This window comes from Leucopleurus acutus, assembly GCF_964270905.1.
Source record: "Leucopleurus acutus genome assembly, chromosome: 18".
Taxonomy (NCBI): Eukaryota; Metazoa; Chordata; class Mammalia; order Artiodactyla; family Delphinidae; genus Leucopleurus; species Leucopleurus acutus.
In genome coordinates this window covers 68,627,764-68,653,016 of record NC_139160.1, presented here as the reverse complement: position 1 = coordinate 68,653,016, position 25,253 = coordinate 68,627,764, and the positions used below count along the sequence as shown (strand labels likewise).

Genomic DNA, 25,253 nt, shown 5'->3' with positions numbered 1-25,253 from the left:
TCCAAAATAGAATTATTAGTGCAGATGACACACATTTCAGCACATATGACCCAGCTACCTTGTTTTAGCCCTTAAGTTAAAGAGCATGAGTTTCAGGTTCAGCTGGATATGGACACTCTTATTTCCTGGCAGCATGTCTTTGAATGGGTTATTGAACCTCATGGAGCCAATTCATATGTAGACCAGGAATGATCATATCTGCTTCATACTATGGTTCAAAGGGTAATGTGAGGAAAGAGTCATACTGTACCAGGCACATAGGAGCACTCAATATGTGTTCATTTCCTGCATCGACGGCTCAAGGGAATCAAGCCACATTTCCCCTTGTAATGTCCACATTGCCAGGCACCAGGCAACCATTATTTCCTTTAAAAAGTTGCTGTTTGGAGAGCAGGACCAAATAACTTGATTCTGGCTTTAAGCAGAGCAATGGCAGCAATGTTACAGGGTTAGAGATTGGTTTGTGGCCTCTTTGCAATGTAATTAGCTTCCTCCATGGTGGATGGCATATCTGGTCGGTCAGATTACTTTCTTCTGGGAGTTCTTTCAGTTATCCTCCAGTTATATATCTCATATAGTGCTTTACTCTGGTCTTTGCTTGTTATTCCAAAAATACAGAAGGTAGGCAAGAAGAGCATAAACCATCTGAACTGCAATTGCTTGGAAAATTCTGTCACCTTTTTAGACAAGATATTGCCTATCTTTTGTGGAGAAAAGGTCAATGCCTTATTTTTAAATATCTGACAGCAGCGCACATCATCTTTAAAACAATAATTCCAGAAATACCAGGATTGCATTTAACGTGAATGAACCTAGCTTCATGAGGTTGGTTTTCTCCTCTCATTAATTTCTTTGCCGTGGAAATTGTTTAGCAATGAGACCTGTTGTACTAAGTAAAATAACTCAACAGAATGACAAGGAAAAAATAAGTCTGCCACTTTCAAATTTAACAGCAAATTTTTAGAACCTGGTTTAGAAAATGGAAGCAAGGAATCCCATTATTTGCAGAATTTTTAAATTCTATTTTGTGACATACAAATATTCTGAATTATCCTGATTAATGGATCCTATGTTGATTTTTTTGTCAAGTTCATATTGATTTACCTAGGGGAAATGATCAAAAAATAAAGTTCAATGAAATAAATATTACTGAATACCTACTCTGGGTACCATGGTGGGAAGTGCTGGAAACATCCAAAGGAGACAGGTCTGACCTCATGGAACTCAGTCCAGGAGGGAGGCAGTCATAAATCAACTATCACGGAACGAAGAGGCAGGGATTTTAATGGTGACTGGAGCAAAAGACTATGGAGCAGCATAGACAAACTTTTTCTGTAAAAGGGCAGAGAGAAAATATTTTAGGCTTTGCAGGCCACCTTGTCAGGCCACCTTGTCTCAGTGGTGGCTACTCAGCTCTGCTGCTATCCCAAAAATCAGCCATAGAGGGACTTCCCTGGTGGCGCAGTGGTTAAGAATCTGCCTGCCAACCCAGGGGACACGGGTTCGGGCCCTGGTCCAGGAAGATCCCACATGCTGCGGAGCAGCTAAGCCCGTGCGCCACAACTACTGAGCCTGTGCTCTAGAGCCTGCGAGCCACAACTACTGAAGCCCACGTGCCACAACTACTGAGCCTCCACTCTAGAGCCGGCGAGCCACAACTGCTGAGCCCGCGTGCCTAGAGCCCGTGCCTCACAACAAGAGAATCCACCACAGTGAGAAGCCCACGCACCGCGACGAAGAGTAGCCCCTGCTCACCGCAACTAGAGAAAGCTTGCATGCAGCAACGAAGACCCAACACAACCAAAAATAAGTAAATAAATAAATTAATTTTTTTAAAAAAAGAAAAGGTCATATATAAAAAAAAAAGCCATAGACAACCCATAAATGAGTCAGCATGACTGTATTTTCAGTAAAACTTTATAGACACTGAAATTTGAATCTCATAATTTTCATGTGTCATGAAGTTTTATTTCTTCTTTGGATTTTTTTCAAGCACTTAAAAATGTGAAACTCATTGTTAGCTTACAAAAACAAATGGTGGGCTGGATTTAGTTTGCAGGTTATTTAGGGCCAAAGATGATAATTTGTAATAATTTACTAGAATAATTTGATAATATTTCAGGAGATTTTATAGTGTTATCCAGTTAGACTTGAAGCTCTGTATATAGCACCCTGGTTCTGTTGCTTATTTCACATTATAAGCATCTTTTCAAGAGATGCAGAAGACATTTTCCCATCTATTGTGTGGTCCTTGCAATTCTGGAGACATGTGGGAGGGGTAACAAGGAGATGAAGTTGACTTCTTTTGCATAATACTAAGTAGCAGTGCATTCAGTCAAATATAAATTAGACATCTAACACCAAAGTCTAGAAAACAGAGCTTGGCAATTACCTGCTGGTATTTAGAAAACAAAAATGGCCAAACTGGATAATTCCACTGAAAGGCAATTTGTTAGTCTAAATCCTTTGAGTTGATAAAGGAAATGTTTGTGCCCGAGCTTTGAACCCGGGCATAGCTTTTTGCCAGCTGCTTGACCTTGAGCCTGGAGGGTATGGGAGATTGTGGACCGCAGAGCAACAGACCAGAAAAACAGCTGATGGTGGGCTAAAACCTTTTCGGTGAGGGACTCACCTATACAATTTGCATGCAACTGACAGCCTCCATGAGTCAACTCAGTTCCTAAAACCTACCAGAGTAGTTGGCTTGCTAAGGGCTCCTGTGTAACCCACCAAACCTAAACTGAAGCCAAGACTTGTCTACACTGACCAATCAGTTTCCTTGAGAAACTGTGACTTTTTTCCTAACACAGTGTTGTAGGTCAATTACACTTCAAAAACAAACAAAAGAAAATACAAACAAACAGTGAAACATGGATCAGATTTGTAGTTACCGAGGGTGGAAGGTGGGGTGATTGGATGAAAGTAGTTAAAAGGTACTGCAAACTTCAGGTTGTAAGATAAGTACTAGGGATGTAATGGACAACATGATAAATATAATTAACACTGCTGTATGCTGTATATGAAAGTTGTTAAGAAAGTAAATCCTAAGAGTTCTCATCACACAAAATTTTTTTCTATTGTATCTATATAAGATGATGGATGTTCACTAACCTTATTGTGATAATCATTTCATGATATATATGTCAAATCATTATGCTGTACAACTTAAACTTATACAGCGCTCTAAGTCCATTATATCTTTTTTTTTTCATTATATCTTAATAAAACTGGAAAAAAATAAATTACCATTTAAAAAAAAAAGAAGTACTTGTTAAAGTGTACTTCTTTCACTGGACCCACTCCCCAGAGTTGCTTATTCAGAAGGTCTGGGGTGTGGCCTGTGAGTTCGCATTTCTAAATTTCCAGGTGCTGCTAATGCAGCCCATCTGGGACCACGTTTTTTGTCTATGGGTTATTTTTTTGACAGTTAAACTGAAGATCTCATCCCACAGACCCTAATCTATGTTGGATCAGATTCTCCCAGCCTTATCTGGCACTAAATGCGCTTTAACACTCACCTTGTTACCATCTTTAATTTTCCTTTATTGGAAGAATTATTTATTCATGTATTTTCCTCACACTTTCCTTTGCTGACATGATCTTCCTCCCTCAAAGAAAAAGAATAAATAAATAAAATGGAACCATTCTGCCTTTTGAAAAAAATTAAGATGCTACTGCTACTCTTTAAAAATAGTATGTTAAAAATATACACCAGGGCTTCCCTGGTGGCACAGTGGTTGAGAGTCCGCCTGCCGATGCAGGGGACAGGGGTTCGTGCCCCGGTCCGGGAAGATCCCACGTGCCATGGAGCGGCTGGGCCCGTGAGCTATGGCCGCTGAGCCTGTGCGTCCGGAGCCTGTACTCCGCAACTGGAGAGGCCATAGCAGTGAGAGGCCCGCATACCGAAAAAAAAAAAAAAAAAAATATATATATATATATATATATATATATACACCAGACAAGATTTTTAATAAATTTAAATTTAATCATGAGCTTCCCCAAACAAGAAAGAACTCTGAAAATTATAGCTTATGAATCTGATCTTTTAGATTTCTTTAGGAAAATCTGTTCAAAACACAACCACATCAGCATTACTGGAAATGTTTGAATAGAAATCAGATTGTAAAAACCACGTGGATCCAGCCCACATACATGAGAAAGTGGAAAGGTGGACATTGAGTTAGGGGGATTATTGCTACTCCAACGACTAGTACTTGTGAGGGGAGGGGCAGAAGGGGCCCCTTCTCTCTCGCTATGCCATTCTTGCCATCTGGGTCCCCAAAGTAGCATTGCTTAAGCCCAGAATGAACACAGTCTCCAGAAAAAATTCTCCTTCCGCTTTTGGTCTTCACTCCTCTAATTTCTGGGGCTCAAATTCAGTCCTAGGATCCAGGAACAGACGGTAAGTCATTACTTCCATTGTCCCCTACAACCACAGTTTTAACTGAAAATGGAGAATTGGTAAATAAGTGGCAGTATCAAGACTATATGATTATCTGTACCCAGTATGGTATCGGCGCTGAGAGTGGATGCTGGAGTGTGAGGCCTTGGTCATCACCTTGTGCATCTGCCCTACAGGACGCATCCCCAGGTGTTGGCTCATTTCTAAGCGTGTGAGTGTGTGTGTGTATATCTGACGCGGTGTGTCCCCAGGTGTATCGGGGTCCAACATGGACTCAAAAGGCTGACCCTGGACGCTCCGGTGGGACGCGTTAGAGCGTGTGCGCCCGTCTGGCTCCCGGCGCGTGCCTAGGTGTGCACGCGGCCCGCGCAGGCAGGTACACGATCCCTCCTCCAGGGGGCGCCGCCGGGGGCGGCCTCCCGGGGCGGCCGCGCCAGCCTCAGCCAGGATTTCCGCTCCGCCCCCCTGGCCCGCTCTCCCAGACGGCGCCGCGCTCCGAGGCAGGTGAGGAGCCGGGCTCGGGCCGAGCCGGGGTCCCTGTGCCTGTCCCCGTCCCCGCCGCGAGGGTGCCCTAGAGGCCCCGGGGACTCGGGGTGTTGCTGCCGGCGCGTCGCGCCAGGGCGGAGTCCGGGGCCCGCGTGAGTCGGGGAGGGAGAGTCCGGGAGGGGCGGCGCGGGGGGGCGCCGAGGGGCTGGGGCAGAGCCTGGGCCGTGAAGGGACGCGGGCGCCTGTGGGACCAGCTGGAAGCGGGGGGACACGGGGCCGCTACGCGCGTCCACACGTTGCTCCGCGCGGCGCGAGGCGGACGCCACCGCCAGAACGACGGGGGGCAGGGAGAGTTGGGAACTGCCTGCAGGTGTGCACGCTGCCCCTTCCCAGTAAGGAAGAAGCGAAGACCGTTTAGAAGGTAGTTTTAAAAGTGTCTCGCAGTATAATGAGGCTGACGCTTTAGAGAAATTCTGTTTTTAACTGGAGATTCTTGTTTGCGAGGAGACCAGAAGCTGCAAAAGAAAAAAAACACAAAACTTCTGGCGTTTGTCAGTTTCTGAGCTCAGCTTTCTTTGGAGCCGTTAGTGACACAGCTGAGTTTTTGGAGAAATTTCTCTTACTGCCTGATTACGAAATATGGTTATTGAGCTTTCACTCTGTTGGCCAAAGAGCACCGCAGCTGCACTGGAAACCCTAAATAGGTGCACGGTTTTTTGAACACACCTTTCTGACTCCAGGCTGACTGTTAATATTGAACTGATAAGAAAATGAGACTTGTGGCCACGTCTTCTCAAAGCAGGTTATTAATTTTGCTCAATGTCCCAGGGAGAAATCCTGTATTAAAAACTAAAGTGTCTCTCTAAGGGTGTGGAGAAAAGGGAACCCTCTTGCACTGTTGGTGGGAATGTAAATTGATACAGCCACTATGGAGAACAGTATGGAGGTTCCTTAAAAAACTAAAAATAGAATTACCATATGACCCAGCAATCCCACTACTGGGCATATACCCTGAGAAAACCATAATTCAAAAAGAGTCATGTACCACAATGTTCATTGCAGCGCTATTTACAATAGCCAGGACATGGAAGCAACCTAAGTGTCCATTGACAGATGAATGGATAAAGAAAGCGTGGCACATATATACAATGGAATATTACTCAGCCATAAAAAGAAACGAAATTGAGTTATTTGTAGTGAGGTGGATGTACCTAGAGTCTGTCATACAGAGTGAAGTAAGTCAGAAAGAGAAAAACAGATACCATATGCTAACACATATATATGGAATCTAAAAAAAAAAAAAGGTTCTGAAGAACCTAGGGGCAGGACAGTAATAAAGAGACAGACGTAGAGAACGGACTTGAGGACACGGGGAGGGGGAAGGGTAAGCTGGGACGAAGTGAGAGAGTGGCATGGACATATATACACTACCAAATGTAAAATAGATAGCTAGTGGGAAGCAGCCGCATAGCACAGGGAGATCAGCTCAGTGCTTTGTGACCACCTAGAGAGGTAGGATAGGGAGGGTGGGAGGGAGATGCAAGAGGGAGGAGATATGGGGATATATGTATATGTATAGCTGATTCATTTTGTTACAAAGCAGAAACTAACACATCATTGTAAAGTAATTATATGCCAATAAAGATGTTAAAAAAACCCCAAAAACTGAAAGGTCTCTAAGTCAGTTGGATTGACCAATATAAAGAGTAGGTCTTTTTTTTAATATATAAATTTATTTATTTATTTATTTTTGGCTGAGTTGGGTCTTCGTTGCTGCACGTGGGCTTTCTTTGGTTGTGGCAAGCGGGGGCTAGCTACTCTTCGTTGTGGTGTGTGGGCTTCTCATTACGGTGGCTTCTCTTGTTGCAGAGCACGGGCTCTAGGCGCGCGGGCTTCAGTAGTTGTGCACGTGGACTCAGTAGTTGTGGCTTGCGGGCTCTAGAGTGCAGGCTCAGTAGTTGTGGCGCACGGGCTTAGTTGCTCTGTGGCATGTGGGATCTTCCCGGACCAGGGCTCAAGCCCATGTCCCCTGCATTGGCAGGTGGATTCTTAGCCACTGCGCCACCAGGGAAGCCCAAGAGTAGGTCTTACACACACGTTTTTATGTACTTTTTCCTGTAATTGAAGACATTCTCCCTGGTCTCTCTCAATTAATTGAAATGCTAATGTGGAGAGCCCCTGCAGGTTGCCCTCATTTTCCCCAAATGCCTTGTTTTCCTGAACTGACTCCCAGGAGAAGCCAGAAGTCCCTGAATAAGCAGGCTGCCCGGGTAGAGAGCATTTGTATTTCAAACGCTGAGTTTGCAAAGGTAAATTAATTTCTAATTGGTGGACCTTTGTACAGAAGGGTTTTGGACTAGCTGACCTCGAAAACAAGGGTGCTGACGACTAGCACTAGTTGTAGAGAAGGTGGTTATTCACGCTGGCCTCAGGTAGCCGCAGTAGGAAGTATATAGAATAGAGCAGGGATAGAAACCGATACTGTTTAAGTTTTTTAATTACCTGTACATTTCCCTCTTATTTTATGTAGTAAGATCTCTTGAACGTTCCAATCTGGGTCAGTTCTTCCAAGTGGAGTCATTGAAGGGCTTTGCACCCACAGTCAGCCGGGCCTTTCCGAGGGGGTAGGGCAACCCCTGCAGGCTGGCGTGGAGGTGAGTGCTGCAGTGTTTGCAGACGGACTGGTCCCAAGGAAGGTGATAACAGGAGGACAAAATTCAAGTGATCTTAGCAGTCTTTTCTAGAACCTCCTCCATCCAGAGGTAACCCTTAGATGAGAGATTTTATTAAGAGAGTGTTGGTTAAACAGGGCCAGCATCTTGTTTAACAGGAATTTGGTCTTTAATTGAAGGTCTCTGGGTCGGTGAAACTGCTCAGGGCAAGTCAGCCTTGCCTTGATTAGATCTGAGAGCTGTGTAGGCAGAGCTTACTCTGTGAAAGGTGTTATTACCTTCCCTCCCCCCCCACCCCACCCCATACACAATGGGTTTACAGAGAAGACCAAGTTACTGGAAGTCTCAGGGTTTGTATGGCATCATGAGGTAATAGACATGGTCAATAGCTAAAATGTTAAGGAGGATGAAGCATAATAAATGCCCAAAAGCAGTCGGAGCCCAGGGAGATGAATTCCCTCCGGAGGACTTGGCGAGGTCACGTTTGGGCTTTACCTTGGGCCCAGAGTAGAAGTTTTATAGGCAGAGGAGTGGAATGGGGGGCGGGCATTCCTGGAGGTGGATGCCTGGAGCAAGGTAAGAAGTTTAAAAGGTAGCCATTGTGAGAGAGATGGGCGAAACTCTGCAAGGAGGGTGGGAGGCCTCCCTAGAGAGAAAGGCTGTCTGGAGATAAATTCTACTTTTTGATTAAAGCTCTGATTTTCCCCCCCTTTTTATTAAAGCAAATATAAAAGTAAAGGGAATAGTATAATGAACTTCCATATATCCATCAAATAGATTTAACAGTTGGTTAAAACGATTTCTCTTTTTGGCCATATCTGCTTTATCTTCTTGTTGAAGCAGTTTAAATTGCAGATAACAATATTCACCCCTAAGCAGTGTGGTGTACCCCTCCAGAAAAGGGCATTTTCTTGTATAAGCATAATACCATTGTCACCTCCTAATCAAATTGACAATAATTCCTTAATGTTTTCTAAAACCCAGTCCACAGATTTCCTTGATTGCCTCAGAAATGCACTTTTACTTTTGGTTTGTGTGAATCAGAATGGGACACACGTGGTGTTTTGTTGAGTATCTGTTGCCTCTTAATCCAGGACAGGGGGTTGGCAAACTTAATGAAAAGGGCCAGTTACTCACTCTTCAGGCTTTTCAGGCCATGTGGGCTCCATTGCAGCTACTCAGCTGTGTTATCCTACAGAAGCAGCCATGGATGATACGAACGTGAATGAGCATGGCTGTGTTCCAATAAAATTTTGTTTTCAAAGTTTTTTGTTTTAAACTCCACCAGCAGGCAGCAGGTATCTGAGGGCCAGAGTTTGCCGATCCTGGTCTAGAGCAGTCCTGTGGGCTTCTTTAATGCCAGTGATTTACTGGTATTGCTAGGTTGGCTGTGGGTGGCTCTCATTCTGGATTTATTCAGCTTTCTGTATAGTGTGGTTTAGCTTGTTCCTCTGTCCCCTGTATCTCCTGTAAGCTGGAAGGTAGATCTAAAGGCTTAATTAGAGTCAGAGTCACCATTCATGGCAAGTATACTTCAGATGTGGTTTGGTGGTCCGAATTTTTTTTTTTTAAATAAACTTATGGCTTCAAAAAACTCGGAAACCCCCATTCAGGAAGCTCCATATTCCTAAAATAAGCTTTGCCTGATGGCTGAAGATACACTTTTTTTCCATTCTCATTTTCCTTACTTGAAGGAGAGGACGTAGCTGCTATTTCTCAAGAAAGTCCAGAAATTTGAACCCCTCTGCTAGGCCAGTGCGAGCTTACTGCTCTTCTAGGCATCCTGCGGCCCCTCGGGCTGGTGGATCATGTTTTTGCACTGAACGGCAGTTCCTTCCATGGCCCACCCCCAAGCTCTGAGATGCCATCCAAGGGGCTGGGTGAAGTGCTTTTGTCTTTTAAGCCCCTCATCTCTTAAACTCTAAGCTTTCTTCACTCCCCTTTCTCTTCATCTCACCCCTGGCAGGACTGAGAACTGGATACTTGTCCATGGGCTTCTGGTCATGCTGTGAGGCGGGACGGCTTCTGGTGTCCTGTTCAGAAGGATTCTGAGGTCAAATGCTTTTCAGACTCAGACTCACTATGATGTGGGATTCCAGGGCAACGCGGTTTTGAAGAAACAAGCTTACAGGTGAGAGTTATTTTTTTCCTCTTTTCTGGAATGTTTGCTGTTCCTAAACTGTAGAGCACCAGAGGAAGTATGTTGATAAGAGTGTCAGTTGGAAGTCCTGTCTTTCTGTCTTTTAGGAATAGTAGGGAAACTGTCTGTTCTTCCCTGAACACATTTTTCCAGATAATGTGCCTTTGGTCTTCTTCTTACTGATTTGTAAGAATTCTTTATACATTGAGGGTGCTAATCTTTTGTCATATATGTTACAACTACTTCCCCATTTTTTTTTTTTTACTTTGTTTACAGTACTTACACTCTGCAGAAACATTTAATTTTAACATAGGGAAAAAATGTCAATCTCCCCTTTACAGTTTCCTTGTTTTGAAAGACCTGCCCATTTCAAGATATTTTTTTAAAAGTCTGTGTTAACACAGATAAATGACGAAAACTAGGAACATGTGATTCTGAAAAAGAATACTGAAGGGGGCTCTTTCTACCAAAGACTATAATATTTTGGCTTTAAAATGGGCCCTACATTGATAAGTCTTGAAGTTGGGAGATGGGTATTTGGGGGAATCATTATATCATTATTTCTGTATATATTTGACTTCCCAAGATAAAAAAGTTTTCTGAAAAAAAAGAACAGTAGGCGGAAAAGCCATTTTGTCCCATTCGTATTCAGCAACCATTATCTACTGTGTGCTGAATACTGGGAGTATTTTGTCAATAAAGGCGCAAGATCTCGGAACGTATATTTCTCACATAAGAGGCAGATGTTCATGTCATGGTTGAGGACACCACCTCCTGTGTTAAGACTGCCTGGCTTCAAAACCTGGCTCTGCCACATACTGGCTGGGTGATTTTGAACTTTTTAATTTAAAACATGCGGGATAATAATCGTGTCTACCTGATAGGGTTTTGGGGCGGCTTGAATGGGAAAACGCACGTAAATTCCTTTGCGTGGTACTTAGCATTTCGTAAATGCTCAAGTGTAGACTCTGAGGAAGGGAATACAGTAACTTCAGTCAAGCCAGGGCCACGGGAGAGGAGCAGGTGCTGAGAGAGGTATGGAGCGGGGTCATGACCTCGCCTGGGCTGCTTGAGTAGGGTTGGGAGAACTTTTCAGAGGAGCAGACTTTTGAGTGGAGATGTGAGACATGGAAAACACATCTTTTAATCAAAAGTGCCCTCCTTTGTGGCGAAATGAGGAGGGCAAGGTGACAGCAGAGAAAGGGCCCAGGCGAGGGCTGGGCGACTAGAGGAAGCAGGTTTGACTTTGTCTTAGTTTCCTGGTGCTGCCAGAGCAAGTGCCGCCAACTCCATGGCCTGAAACCACCCCGATTGACTGTCCTGTTCTTCAGGCCAGGAGTCCAGCTGGGTGTCACTGGGCTGAAATCAGGGGCTGTGTCCCCTCCTGGAGGCTCTAGAGGAGAATGTGTTTTCTCGACTCTGCATCTCCCACTTGAGAGGGAGCAGCGCTGTGTCCCTCGGACACCCCCACCCCAGCCCCCCGCCCTGGCCCCCGCCCGCTCACGGTTCCCTGCACCCAGCCAGGAAAGCGGCTGGTTAGTTCTGGTGATGGAACTGCTCTATATGGTTACAGGAATCAGTCAACTTTAAAACTCATAGAACTATACAACAAAAAAGGTCATTTTACTTTATATAAATTCTAATAATAAAGAGTGAAAGCATGAGAGCATGCAACTATTGTAAAACACTGAGTTAAAAATAGAAGGTAGACATAAGAATAAGAGCATTCTGAATTAAGCTAAGATGGCACACATCCACTATTATTATTAAAAGAGACTTCAGCAAGATACAAAGCAAAGACAAAGAGCTTTGTTTTGATCTTGCTTTGAAAAAATCAGCCACACAGGCTATTTTAGACAACTGGGGAAATATGAATACAGCATATTAACGATTTTCTGTTCATTGTTAGGTAGGATTGTAGTTATTTAAAAACCTAAACTTTTGGGCTTCCCTGGTGCCTCAGTGGTTAAGAATCCACCTGCCAATGCAGGGGACACAGGTTCAAGCCCTGGTCCGGGAAGATCCCACATGCCACAGAGCAACTAAGCCCATGTGCCACAACTACAGAGCCTGCACTCTAGAGCCCGCGAGCCACAACTACTGAGCCCACGTGCCACAACAACTGAAGCCCACGCACCTAGAGCCCGTGCTCCACAACAAGAGAAGCCACCACAATGAGAAGCCTGCACACCACAATGAAGAGTAGCCCCCGCTCGCCGCAACTAGAGAAAGCCCACGCGCAGCAACGAAGACCCAACTCAGCCAAAAATAAATTTATTTAAAAAAATAAAAACTAAACTTTTAAGTAAAATTCAGTACCAAAATATTTAGGGGTGAAATGACATAGTTTCAGATATTTGCTTCAGAATTCTCCAGAAGCAAGCAAACGAACAAAAACTCAAAAAACAAAGAAAGGAGGGCAAATGGAACAGGTACGGCAAACCCGGGATGGTGCATGGATCCTGATGCTGTGTGAGTACACGAGGGCTTACTGTGCTCTGCTTTTGAAAAGGGCTGGAAATGTTTATAACAAAATGACAAGAAAAAAAAAAAAACCAGTGACTTATTCTTCATAAATGCTCTGAAGAATGCCATCTAACTGTTCTTTATTCATTTCGAAGATGTACTAATTTCCCCTCACAGCTTTTATTAGGCTTTCATAATCTGCATCTAACTTTGCAGAAAACCAAATCAAGGGAGAAAGAGTAATTCAAAGCGATTGTGATTCTTCTCAAAAATAAGGGCTTAAAGACTGCTTTTCAAAACTCATTTAATGCTCGTAAATTATTAAGACCATCATGAGATGTAGAAATATTAATAATTTTCATTAATTTATCTGCTGTATCCTCCTAAGTGCAGATGACAATGGCAGGAAGGGGTAATTAACGCTCAAATATTTTAAATCAATTGAATGTTACTGAATTAAATTTATATATCTTATATTTTTGGTTTTCTGGTGATGTTCTACATTGAAATGTTAAATATTCTATATTGGAAAATAAGTAAATTAAAACCAGATTATTTTACATAGTTAAGGTCTTTCTTGAATCTCACCAGCTGACACATCATAGTTGGCAGAGGATTACAGAATAGTGTCTGGGTACATGATCCATTTTGCAGTGATCCATTGTATCACCGCGTACATATGTATCTTGTGCGTGTCTCCTTCCTGTTTTACCGTTAGTGCCGTGATTGCTCTTCCCGTCAGTTTTATGCTGGATTACATTGATGGGTGAATAGTTAATGACACGAGAGCAAATGGACATAAACAGAGAGTAATTTCTTTGAATGCCTTTTAGCTGTGGTGAACACTGTTATAGTTTAAAAATGGACTGCTTCCATATGTCTGAGGCAGTAGAAAAAGCTTGCGTTTCAATCCCTTTTTCCTTATTAAAGCATGTCGAGCTGAAGGAAGAAAACCATTTGAAATTTGTGAAATAAAGCTCATGCATCTCCCTTTGGATGATTGAGGGACCATGGTCACTGGTCACTGTTGCTTGAAAGTGTGGAGTTGACTCCTGGACTAATTTCCAGTATGTTCCTGCTGTTGTCGTCACCTCACCACTAGCATTAGGTGAAACTGTGAAGTCTCAGCGTGGACAAGGCCATTGCTGAGGGAGGGCCTGTCTTTTAAATTCAGTTCTCGCCCATTAGCTGCTGTGGTTTGAGCTTCCAGTGGGTAGTATTATCGTTTAAAAAGAGTGGACATTACTGTCATCTAATTGGAAGAACGGTATCCATATAGGTTTTGTTTTGTGACTAGAACCTCTCTGCTTTTGCTTCTGAAAAGTTGCTGGAGGGTTAGACCAATTGACAGACCTTCCCTTGTGACATAGGGCATCAGAAAGAAAAGCCGAGCCTGACAGAGGAAGGGAGATTGAGGACAGGTGGCCAGATGGGCTTGAGGTTGCTGTGGTCTAAAGCCTTGGAGGCCAAATACTAGGAAAATTAGGTTCAAAATGTAAACAAAAGGCATGGGTTTCTGTGGTTAAGTCATTTTTGGTTTAAAACTAACATATGGGGACTTCCCTGGTGGCACAGGGGTTAAGAATACGCCTGCCAATGCAGGGGACACGAGTTTGATCCCTGGTCCGGGAAGATCCCACATGTCGCGGAGCAACTAAGCCCGTGCGCCACAACTACGGACCCCTGCGCACCGCAACTACTGAAGCCCGTGCGCCTAGAGCCCGTGCTCCACAACAAGAGAAGCCACCGCAGTGAGAAGCCAGCGCACCACGACAAAGAGTAGCCCCCTCTCACCACAACTAGAGAAAGCCCGCGCGCAGCAACGAAGACCCAACGTAGCCCAAAAAAAGAAAAAAAAAAACTAATGTGAATTGACCCTTAAATCAATTAGGATTGGAGTAAGTCAAACATACTGAAGGATTAGTAAGGATGTTGCCTCCATTGGACCCAAGTCTTTGTTTTAAGAGTTGTTATGGCTGTTCTTTAAATTTGATGCTTGTTGACATTTATTAAGTCTTAGGTATATTTTTCTTGGAGGAGGGTTGGAGGAAGGCATAATGGAAATGTATTGGGGCTTTAAGACCTGGGTTTGTAACACCAGGCTAATACACCTGCTGCCCCCTGGTGGCAGCGTATTAAATAGTGCAGTTCAGAGGTGAGGAATTCTGGAGAGCTAAAGTCCATTGTATTGATAGAAGTGGATGGTAGAGTGAGCCAGGAGATGCTTTCTCTTTCCAGCTCTTATAATTTCTACCTGTAGTTATGATCTTAGGCAAATGATTTAGTACGGTTAAGTCTAGATTTCACTTTATTCTACTTTAAAAAGTAATTTCTAAAGCTTCTTCCTATTTTAACATCTTAAAATTCTCCAATGGTAATGGCAAATAATATTTAGTGAAAGATATCAAGTTCCACTTTTTGCTTTACCAGATGAATTTTTAAAAATCGGAGATATTTCTTCAAGAAAGAGGACTCCAGAGCAACTCCTGAATACGGGTTTGGCTCTGGACTGCAGGCTGCATAGATCTATCTGCAGCACAGTCCATAATGAATCAGCATGATGACCCTGTGTTATTATGAGCGCCTACAAGGTGCATCATTTAAAAATTAATTTTCTTATATTTAATAGTGGTTGAAAAAAACATAAAATTTACCATCATTTTTAGTGTACAGTTCAGTAGTGTTAAGTATAGTCACATTGTTGTACAACAGATCTCCAGAACTATTTCATCCTGCAAAACTGCAACTCTGTACCCACTAAATGACAACTCCCCACTCCTTTCTTTCTGCAGCCCTCAGCAACCATCATTCTTCTTTGTCTCTATGTATTTGATGACTCTGGGTACCTGGTATAAAGTGGAATCACACAGTATTTGTCTTTTTGTGACTTATTTATTTCACCTAGTATAATGTCCTCAAGGTTCATCCATGTTATAGCATGTGCCAGGAGTCCTTTCCTTTTTTTTTTTAATGCGGTACGCGGGCCCCTCACTGTTGTGGCCTCTCCCGTTGCGGAGCACAGGCTGCGGATGCACAGGCTCAGCGGCCATGGCTCACGGGCCCAGCCGCTCTGCGGCATGTGGGATCTTCCCGGACTGGGGCACGAACCCGTGTCCCCTGCATCGGCAGGCGGACTCTCAACCACTGCGCCACCAGGGAAGCCCAGTCCTTTCCTTTTTAAGGTTGAATATCATACGTAGAGACCACATTTTGTTTATTTGTTCATCTGTTGATGGACACTTGGGTGGCTTCCACCTCTTAGCTATTATAATATTATTATAATTATTTTTATAATTATATTACTAATGCAGAGAGGGTTTATTTATACAATTTCTTTTCTGCGTGTAACAGGTCAAACTTCATTATAAAGAACACCATTCAACCGTGCTAGATAACTAGGATATGGCTTTTTGTATGGATAAGTTAAAAAGGAATTAATGTCTGTTGGACACAAGCTCTGTGCCAGGCACTTCTATATCTGTGATACATTCTGTTGTTTAGTCCTTATAATAATTCTGTAATTTACCCTCTCTCAGAAGGGAACCAATACTTATTAAAATCACCACATGCCAGAGTTTTGATATACATTACCTCATATAATCCTCATACATCAGTCCTTGAGGTGGGCATTATTATCCCCCTTTTAAAAAAATATTTATTTATTTGGTTGCACCGGGTCTTAGTTCCAGCAGGTGGGCTCCTTAGTTGTGGCTCCAGGGCTCCTTAGTTGTGGCAGGCCAGCTCCTTAGTTGCGGCTTGTGGGCTCCTTAATTGTGGCATGCAAGCTCTTAGTTGCAGCATGCATGTGGGATCTAGTTCCCTGACCAGGGATTGAACACGGGCCCCCTGCATTGGGAGCACAGAGTCTTACCCACTGCACCACCAGGGAAGCCCTATCCCCATTTTTTAGGTGACGTTAACTGAGGTTCAGAGGGATGAAACACCTTGAACGAGGTTACACCACTAAAGGCAGCAGGGTTTCACCTGACTTGGAAATGAAACACGTCCAGTTCAAAAGCGTGTGTCCTTCAGCCTACACCCTGCTCCCCCGCTGCCCGGAGTAACACCTACACCTGTGATCCGAAGGATGTGGGAACAGTATCGAGAAATTACACTGCTGTCCTAATTTATAAGTAGAGAAACTTCTGTAGTGTCTTCCCATTAAATAAACAGCCCTTTGGGTTTTCCTTGCAGAGATTCAGATGAATCTGAATCTGAAACACAACAAGCCTGGCCTCCTGGCTGATTTTGCAGTCTGCCTAGGACTTCCAAAAGAGTGGTTCTCATGTCCGGTCCCCCCATTCCTGAGGTTATTTTTCACTTTCTCCCTTTGGATTGGTGGCGAGCCGGGACCGTTTTCGCTGCTGTGAGTTGCCACCTCTCTTGAATGCAGTGGTGTTTGGGGCCGGAGCTTTGATCTGCTCCCTGCATAGTGTTTTCACACAGGGAGGGGGTCCTCGACTGTCCTTGTAGATGGTGGTTTTCTTGGGGACTCAGCAAGCTCTTGGAGAGGCCCAGTGCAACATTTCCTCACGTAGGGGAATACAGATACAGATGGATAAGTGAACAACTGGCAAGTTTGATGGTAAATGAGATTTTTACAGTTTCAAAGTATCTCCTTATGAAATTTTCATCAACTTGTGTCAGGCGGGGCTTGGGGGAGAATAATTTCACCGTGAAGCTGGGAGCAGCCTGGCAGTCACCACTTTCACTGGGTGACCGGAGTGAACGTCATCAATGATGGGACAGATTGGAGTCATGTGCCATCCAATAGGCAGTGAGAAGAACACAGCATCATTTCCAGAAGATTCCTGCTGAAGATGGGTGACCTGAATCTAACCATGAGGCAAAGCCGGAAAAAAACAAGTTGAGGAACAGAAACAGATGGCCTGAAATCATTGAAAGAGCATGAAAATCAAAGTCAAAGAAAGACTGAGGGATTGTTTCAGGTTGGAGGAAACTGAAAGACAAGATGAGGAATGCATTTGGGATTCTGCACGAGGTCCTTCACTATAAAGAACATCATTGGACAAGTGACAGAACTTGAAAGGGGTCTGAGAGAAGGTGGTCCAGTGCCTGTGCTGATGTCCTGCTGTTGAGGGCTGTGGCATGGTTGTATGAGGGGGTCCTGGTGGGAAACGGACATGAACACGTGGCGGGAGGGGCGTCAGGTTGGCAGCTCTCTGAGCAAACGTCTCCTGGACGCCCGCCCCATCCCTTGTCCGAGGGCTGAACGCTGAGTGTCTGGGCCTCCTAGCAGATGGGGAGACAGACCTGGGTGGACCTGCGATGAAGCTGCCTGTTCTGGGGTCAGTTCTGCCCCCAAGGGAGGGTGTTTGAGGTGACCTGGCAACCTTGCAGGCTGAGTGGGATTTTGCACATTGAGGCCTGAGGAGTGGCCTGAGGCAGTGGCAGCCTCGTGAGCATGGGGGGGCACAGGTCGCACCCCCAGGGCAGTGTGAGGCCCGGTCTGGATGAGGTGGGGAGAGACGGGTCTGGATGGTGAGCCAGCACGAAGAGCCTTGGCCTTGACACTTTGGATGTGTTCCCTCTAGCTGCGGGACAAATTACCCCAGCATCAGTGGCTGCAAACAACAGACACCCTTCCACGGTTGGGGGCTGAGACTCTGAGAGCTGCCTCACTGGGTGGCTCTGGCCCTGCTGGTGGGGCTGGGGTCTCTGGGGGCTGACTTGGGGGCATCTGAGCTCGCTCACGTAACAGCCAGCACGCCCTGGGTCCTTTCCGTCTGTCTTGGGAGACCTCAGCTCCTCTCCACGTAGCAACGCTTCTGCGTACTTCCGCTAATTTGACCTTGTGGCGGAGCCTGTGAGGCAGGCAAGATGGGAGTTTGCTCCCAGTGAGGCTGAGTGAGGTCACCCAGGGGCTTCCCTGGACCCAGTCCCTTTGAAGCCCACTGCTGCATACGGCCTGGAAGACGCCCCAGGCAGTGAGGCTCCGTTTCCGCTGTCTTCTCAGGGTGGGGAGACTCTGGAGGGTGATCTTTTGAGCAGAACTAATAATTTTTTATTTGTTGTTTATGTCATTCAAGATAACTCTACTACCTGTGGCCTGAATGTTTGTGTCCCCCCAAGGTTCATATGTTGAAATCCTAACCTCCAGTGAGTGTGATGGTTATTTGGATCTTGGGCCTTAGGGAGGTGATTGTGTCATGAGGTTGGAGCCCTTATGTATGGAATTAGTGCCCTTATAAAGGGACCCCAGAGAGCTCCCTGGCCCCTTCTGCCAGGTGAGGACACAGTGAGAAGATGCCCTCTGTGAACCAGAAGGTGGGCCCTCACTAAACACTGAATCTGCTGGTGCCTTAATCTCAGACTTCTCAGCCTCCAGAACTGTGAGAGATAAATGTTTGTGGTTTATAAGTCATTTCATTCATGGTAATTTTGTTATAGCAGCCCGAGCAGACTAAGACAAACTCCATTTGTTGGGTACCTGCACGTGGAAAGCTCCATGCTGGGTGCTTTCCTGTGCTGTCTTGGGGTGCCACCCTTCTCTGTGAAGTACGGCTGAGCGATTGGGCAGAGAAGGAGATGACAGAGGCCCAGAGGTTCTGTCATCTGCCAGCGTCGCTGCCCAGGCCTGTCTGATCCCGAAGCCAGACCCCCCTGGCACCGCTTCTGCCACCTGGGGCCCCAGGTGGAGGTGTGAAGAGCATCCCCGGACAGCACCGTGGCTGCGTTCTTCTAAGTAAGGGGACGTTGACACACAGATTTGCTTTTCTTTTGACAATAGCAAAAGAGGCCCACGTGGAGAATGTTTGGCCTGCACTGTGCACGTTTCAAAATCACATTGTTCGGGTGTTCGTATCACCAGGAAAGAGAGGCCTCATGTCTCAGAAGAGCCCTCAGTGGCAAGATAGGCTCCAAACTGGGTCAGAAATGGGAGCAATGAGGCAAGAGGTGGGTCTTACCTCTTAATAACAATCAGGAATAAGCAGCTCACTGGGGCAGTTTGTAACTAATAGGGAACTTTTGCGTGTATGAGAAAATGAAAACCAGTAAAACAGAGCTCAAGGAAGTTTAGATAATTGATGGTGAGTTCAGGGAGGTTTAGATAAGCAATGGCGCGTTAATAAGAGAAATATAACTTGAAATACTGAAACAGAGATAAAAGTGTCCCAGGAATATTAACGTTTAATGAGACATAGGTGAGTATAGCCAAGGGCTCACCAATGAGTGTGGAGTCGAAAATCAGGGAGGAAAGAGAGGACTGTTTCTTGGGACTGGGTAGATGAGACCGTGCGAGACTGATGGGGTCTGGGGGTGTGTGCTTGGGATGAAATGACCCCCACGATGCCGAGCCCTGGAGGAGATGGGGGAGGGGTGCAGTCTGGGCCGTGGAGATATTCTGGATATCAAAGATTTCTCCACATACACATCAGTCTTGCTAGATCACATTTCCTGGTTCTTTAGAAAATAACTTCGTTGTACTTTAGGACACTCTGTCCCAGGACCACACTAAAACATAAACAGAAAACTTGGACAGGAGTCTAGCAAAACAAAGATCTATTATGTGAAATGGAAATGCCTATAACAAACAGAACCAAGAACGCAGGCAAGCCAAAGGGATCTAATGGGGTCAAGTGATGCTGGCAGGTGAAGTGGTTGTGAGTCTTTAACTGGGAGGGTCATTTGGGGAGAACAGTAGAGATAGGCATGGTCAGCAGGCCTTGCAGGTTCTTACTTGATGTCCTGGGGACGTTTTCTTCCTGAGGGCCTGGCTGAGGAAGGGGTTTTCACCCAGCCGGGAAGTGCAGTGCCACACAGGCTGGAACTTGACTCCAGGGTGATTCACGTTGTCTCTGGAAATGGACTTCAGTGAAGCTCCCCTGGGTAGAAGCTAAAAGAGAAAAGGCTTCTCAGCCATCTTCATTCAAATTGGAGCAGAAAGGAATGGGTGGGTCACTTTGGCAAAGAAAAGGCCTAAAGTTTATGGAGTATGAACGTTTTACAAGAAGCAAGTAAAATCATGGTGGATAAAAGGACTTTGTTCAAATGCTGATGTTTGATAGGCCTTTAAAATGAATAAATAGGCTTTATTGATTTGCATGTGATAAAATATACCCATTTAATATTTCAAGTTTAATGAATTTTTAAAAATTTCAGTGAATGTTTATAAATGTATGTACTCATGGAATCACCACCATAATCAGATACGGAACATTTCCATCCACTCAGAAAGTACCTCATGCCCCTTTGCGTCAGTTTTCTCTCCCCTGTGCCCAGCCCCCAGCAGTCGCAGCTCTGTTTTCTGTCGCTGTGATTTGCTTTTCCCAGAACGTCATTGGAATCATATGGCATGTGGTCTTATGTGTCTGGCTTCTTTCACTCAGCATATGCGTTTGAGATTTATGCATATTATTATATCTACATCCCTCAATTTATCTATGGATTCTCGTTTGTGGACATTTGGGTTGTTTCTAACTATTGCCTATTATGAATAGAACTGCTATAAACATTTAGGTATAGGTGTTTATGTGAATATATGAAATCATTTATGGCAGGTGTATTCCCAGGAGTGAGATTGCTAGGTTATATGATAAATATATGTTTAAATTTTTTTTTTTTTTTTTTTTGCGGTACTTGGGCCTCTCACTGTTGTGGCCTCTCCCGTTGCGGAGCACAGGCTCTAGACGCGCAGGCTCAGCGGCCATGGCTCACGGGCCCAGCCGCTCCGCGGCATGTGGGATCTTCCCGGACCGGGGCACGAACCCACGTCCCCTGCATCAGCAGGCGGACTCTCAACCACTGCGCCACCAGGGAAGCCCAAACTTTTAAGATCGTTTTCGAAAGTGGCTGCACCATTTTGCATTCCCAGAAGCCGTGTTATAAGAGTTTCAGTTACACTACATCCTTGCCACCAATGCTTGATATTAGCAGTGTTTTCAATTTTGCCCATTCTAGTAGGTGCATGATGGTATACTTTGTGGTTTTTATTTTCATTTCCCTAATGATGATGTTGAGCGTCTTTTCGGGTGCTTACTTGAGATTCATGTATCGTTGGTAATGTGTCTGTTTAAACCTTTTGCCCATTTTTAATTGGGTTGTTTTGCTTCTTCCTGAGTTTTAGGAGTCCTTTGTATATTCTGGATACAAGTCATTTATCAGATATATAGTATTTGTTTTGCAGATAGTTTCTCCCAGTCTGTGTTTGCCTTTTCATGTAATCATGGGTACCTTTTGAGAGCAAACGTTTCTGATTTTGATGAAGTCCAGCTTATCCATGTTTTCTTTTTATTTACTTTTTGTTTCCTAATAAAAGGTTTTTCTTCTAGAATTTTAGCTCTTGCAATTGGATACATTTTGAGTTTATTTAAGTATATTTATGTGGTGTGAGATAAGAGTTGTAGTTCTTTTTTTTTGTATATGGGTATCCTATTTTTCAGCACCATTTGTTTCAAAGACTGTCCATTCACCTTGAATTACCTTGGCACTTTTATCAGAAACAATTGGCCATACAAGTGTGGGTCTACCTCTGGACTCTATTCTGTTCCACTGATTTATTTTTACCAGTTATTTTTATTGAGATATAAATCACATACCATAAAATTCACCATATCAAAGTGTACAATTCATTGGTTTTTAGTATGTTCACAAGTTTGTGCAACCACCAGCACTGTCTAATTTTACATTTTCATCACCCCCTAAAGAATATTTCATTGATTTTTTTCCAGCTTTGTTGAGATATAACTGACATATAACATTTTATAAGTTTAAGGTATAATGTGTTGATCTGATACACTTATATATTGCAATATGACTACCATCTTAGTATCAGCTAACACGTTTATCATGTCACTTAATTACATTTCTTTTTTGTGGTGACAACATTTAAGATCTACTCTCTCAACAACTTTCAAGTATATAATACAGTATTGTTAACTATATTCACAATGCTGTGTGTTACATCTCCAGTACTTATTTGTCTTCTAACTGGATATTTATATCCTTTGACCAACATCTCCCCATTTCCCCCAACCCCCCGGCCCCTGGTAACCACCATTCTACTCACTGTTTCTACAAGGTTTTTAAAATTCCACATATAAGTGAGATCATACAGTATTTGTCTTTTCTCTGTCTGACTTATTTCACTTAGCGTAAGGTCCTTAAGGTCCATGCATGTTGTTGCAAATGGCAGGATTTCCTTCTTTCTCATAGTTAAATAATATTACACACACACACACACACACACACACACACACACACACACACACACACAAACCTTCTTTATCTGTTCACCTGTTGACAGACACTTAGGTTGTTTCCATATCTTGGCTGTTGTGAAAAATGCTGCAATGAACATGGGAGTGCAGGTGTTTCTTCGCTATCCTGTCTTCACTTCCTTTGCATATTTACCCAGAAGTGGAATTACTGGATCATACGGTAGTTCTATTTTTGACTTTTTGAGGAGACTCCATATTGTTTTCCATAGTGGCTAAACCAATGTACATTCCTATCAACAGTGTACAAGGGTTCCCTTCTCTCCACATCCTCACTTGTTGTCTCTTCTTGATGATAGCCATTCTAACAGGTGTGAGGTGATATCTCATTATGGTTTTGATTTGCATTTCCCTGATGATTAGTGATGTTGAGCACCTTTTCATGTACCTGTTGGCCATCTGTATGCCTTTGGAAAAATGTCTGTTCAGTTCCTCTGCCCATTTAAAAATTGGATTTTGTTGTTGTTGTTGAGTTGTATAAATTCTTTATATATTTTGGATATTAACCCCTTATCAGATATATAGTTTGCAAATATTTTCTCCCCTTCCGTAGGTTGCCTTTTCATTCTATTGACCTTTTCTTTTGCTGTACAGAAGCTTTTTAGTTTGATATAGTTTCAGTTAACTGATTTTTGCTTTTGTTGCTTGTGCTTTTGGTGTCATATCTAAAAAATTGTTTCCAAGACCAGTGTCAAGGAGTTTTTTCCCTGTGTTTTCTTGTAGGAGGTTTTACAGTTTTAGGTCTTACGTTTAAGTCTTTAATCCACTTCAAGTTGCTTTTTGTGAGTAGTGTAAGATAAGGGTCCAATATTATTTTTCTGCTTGTGATTATCCAGTTTTCCTAACACCGTTTATTGAAGAGACTGTCCTTTCCCAGTTGTGTATTCTTGGCTCCCTGTCAATATTACTTGACCATATATGCTGGGGTTTATTTCTGGGCTCTCAACTGTGTTCCATTCGTCTTTGTGCTTATTTTTATGCCACTACCATACTGTTTTAATTACTGTAGCTTTGTAGTATAGCTTGAAATCAGGCAGTATGATGCCTCCAGTTTTGTTCTTCTTTCCCAGGACTGCTTTGACTACTTGGGGTCTTTTGTGGTTCCCTACAGGTTTTAGGATTTTTTTTTCTATTTCTGTGAAAAATGCCATTGGGATTTTGATAGGGATTCCATTGAATCTACACATAGCTTTGGGAACAGTGGACTCTTGTGATCCTGTGTATTTCTGTGGAATCAGTTATAATGTCTTTCATTTTATTTACTAGAGTCTTCTTTTTTTCTTAGTCCAGCTAAAGGTTTGTCAATTTTATCTTTTAGAAAAACAGGTTTTAACTTTTGTTGTTCTATTATTTTTCTGGTCTCTATTTTATTTATTTTTGCTCTGATCTTTGTTATTCCTTTTTTCTTCCAACTTTGGGCTTAATTTGTTTTTCTTTTCCTCATTCCTTGAGGTGTAGAGTGAGTTGTTTGAGATCTTTCTTTTTTCTTACTATAGGCATTTATCACTGTAAACTTAAAACTGCTTTTGCAGTATCCCATAGATTTTGGTATATTGTGTTTCCATTTTTATTTATTTGCTTGAAGATTTAAAATTTTTTTCTTTTGATTTCTTCTTTGACTAACTGGTTGTTCAAGAGTGTATTACTTAATTTCCACATATTTATAAATTTTTCCAGGTTTCCTCCTGTTGTTGCTTTCTAGTTTCATACCACTGTGGTCAGAAAAGATACTTGCTATGATTTCAATCTTCTTAAATTTGCTAAGACTTGTTTTGTGACCTAACATATAATCTATCCTAAAGAAAGTTCCATGTGTGCTTGAGAAGATCGTATATTCTGCCACTGTTGGATGGAATGTTCTGTATATGTTTGTTAGGTCCATTTGGTCGAATCTGTGGTTCAAGTCCAATGCTTCCTTGTTGATTTTCTGTCTGCATGATCTATCCATTGATGAAAGTGAAGTATTGAAGTCACCTACTATTATTGTGGTTTTGTCTATTTCACCATTCAGATCTGTTCCTATTTGCTTAACATATTTAAGTGCTCCCATGTTGGGTGCATAATATCTTTTTCCATCCCTTCACTTTGAGCTTATGTGTGTCCTTAAAGCTGAAGTGAATCTCTTGTAGGCGGCATATAGTTGGGTCTCGTTTTTTTTAATCCCATCCAGGCACTTCATGTCTTTTGATTGGAAAATGCAATCTACACTTTAGGTAATTGTTGGTAGGTAAGCACTAACTAATGCCATCTTATTGTTTTCTGGCTGTTTTATAGTTCCCTTGTTTCTTTCTTCCTTTCTTGCTGCCTTCCTGTGGTGGTATGCTCCAATTCCTTTCTCTTTATATTTTGTGAATTTACTGTAGGTTTTTGCTTGTGGTTACCATGGGACTCACATAAAACATCTTATAGATGTAACAGTCTATTAGTACTCTGCCATTTAACCTTTGTACCACAGTTAAGTGGTTAACACACCATATTACAGTATTAGAGTGTTCTAAATTGGGCTGTGTATTTACTTTTACTAGTGTATTGTATATTTTCATGTGTTTTCATGCTACTGATTAGAGTCTGTTCGTTTCAGCTTGAAGAACTAAAGCATTTCTAATACGGCAGGTCTAGTGATGAATTCTCTCAGCTTTTGGCTGTTTGGATAATTCCTTATTTTCCCTTCATTTCTTTTTTTTTTTTTTTAAGAATTTATTTATTTATTTATTTTAGGCTGTGTTGGGTCTTTGCTGCTGCGTGCGGGCTTTCTCTAGTTGCAGTGAGCGAGGGCTACTCTTCGTTGCGGTGCGCTGCTTCTCATTGTGGTGGCTTCTCTTGTTGTGGAGCACGGACTCTAGGCGCGC

At 43.3% G+C, this 25,253-nt stretch overlaps 1 protein-coding gene across 3 annotated transcripts in view; it reads left to right on the top strand.

Annotated features, from left to right (window-relative positions):
- The first annotated feature begins 4,957 nt into the window (after window positions 1-4,957).
- GGACT (gamma-glutamylamine cyclotransferase) overlaps window positions 4,958-25,253 on the top strand; it is a 45,972-nt gene continuing 25,676 nt past the window's right edge. For 2 of the 3 annotated variants that reach the window (XM_082859192.1, XM_082859190.1), the window contains exons 1-2: window positions 4,958-5,040; window positions 9,527-9,691. The gene's annotated coding sequence lies outside the window, so the exon portion shown is untranslated. Of the gene's footprint in view, window positions 5,041-9,401; window positions 9,692-25,253 lie in introns of those variants that run through there. The other variant, XM_082859191.1, reaches the window with a different exon arrangement.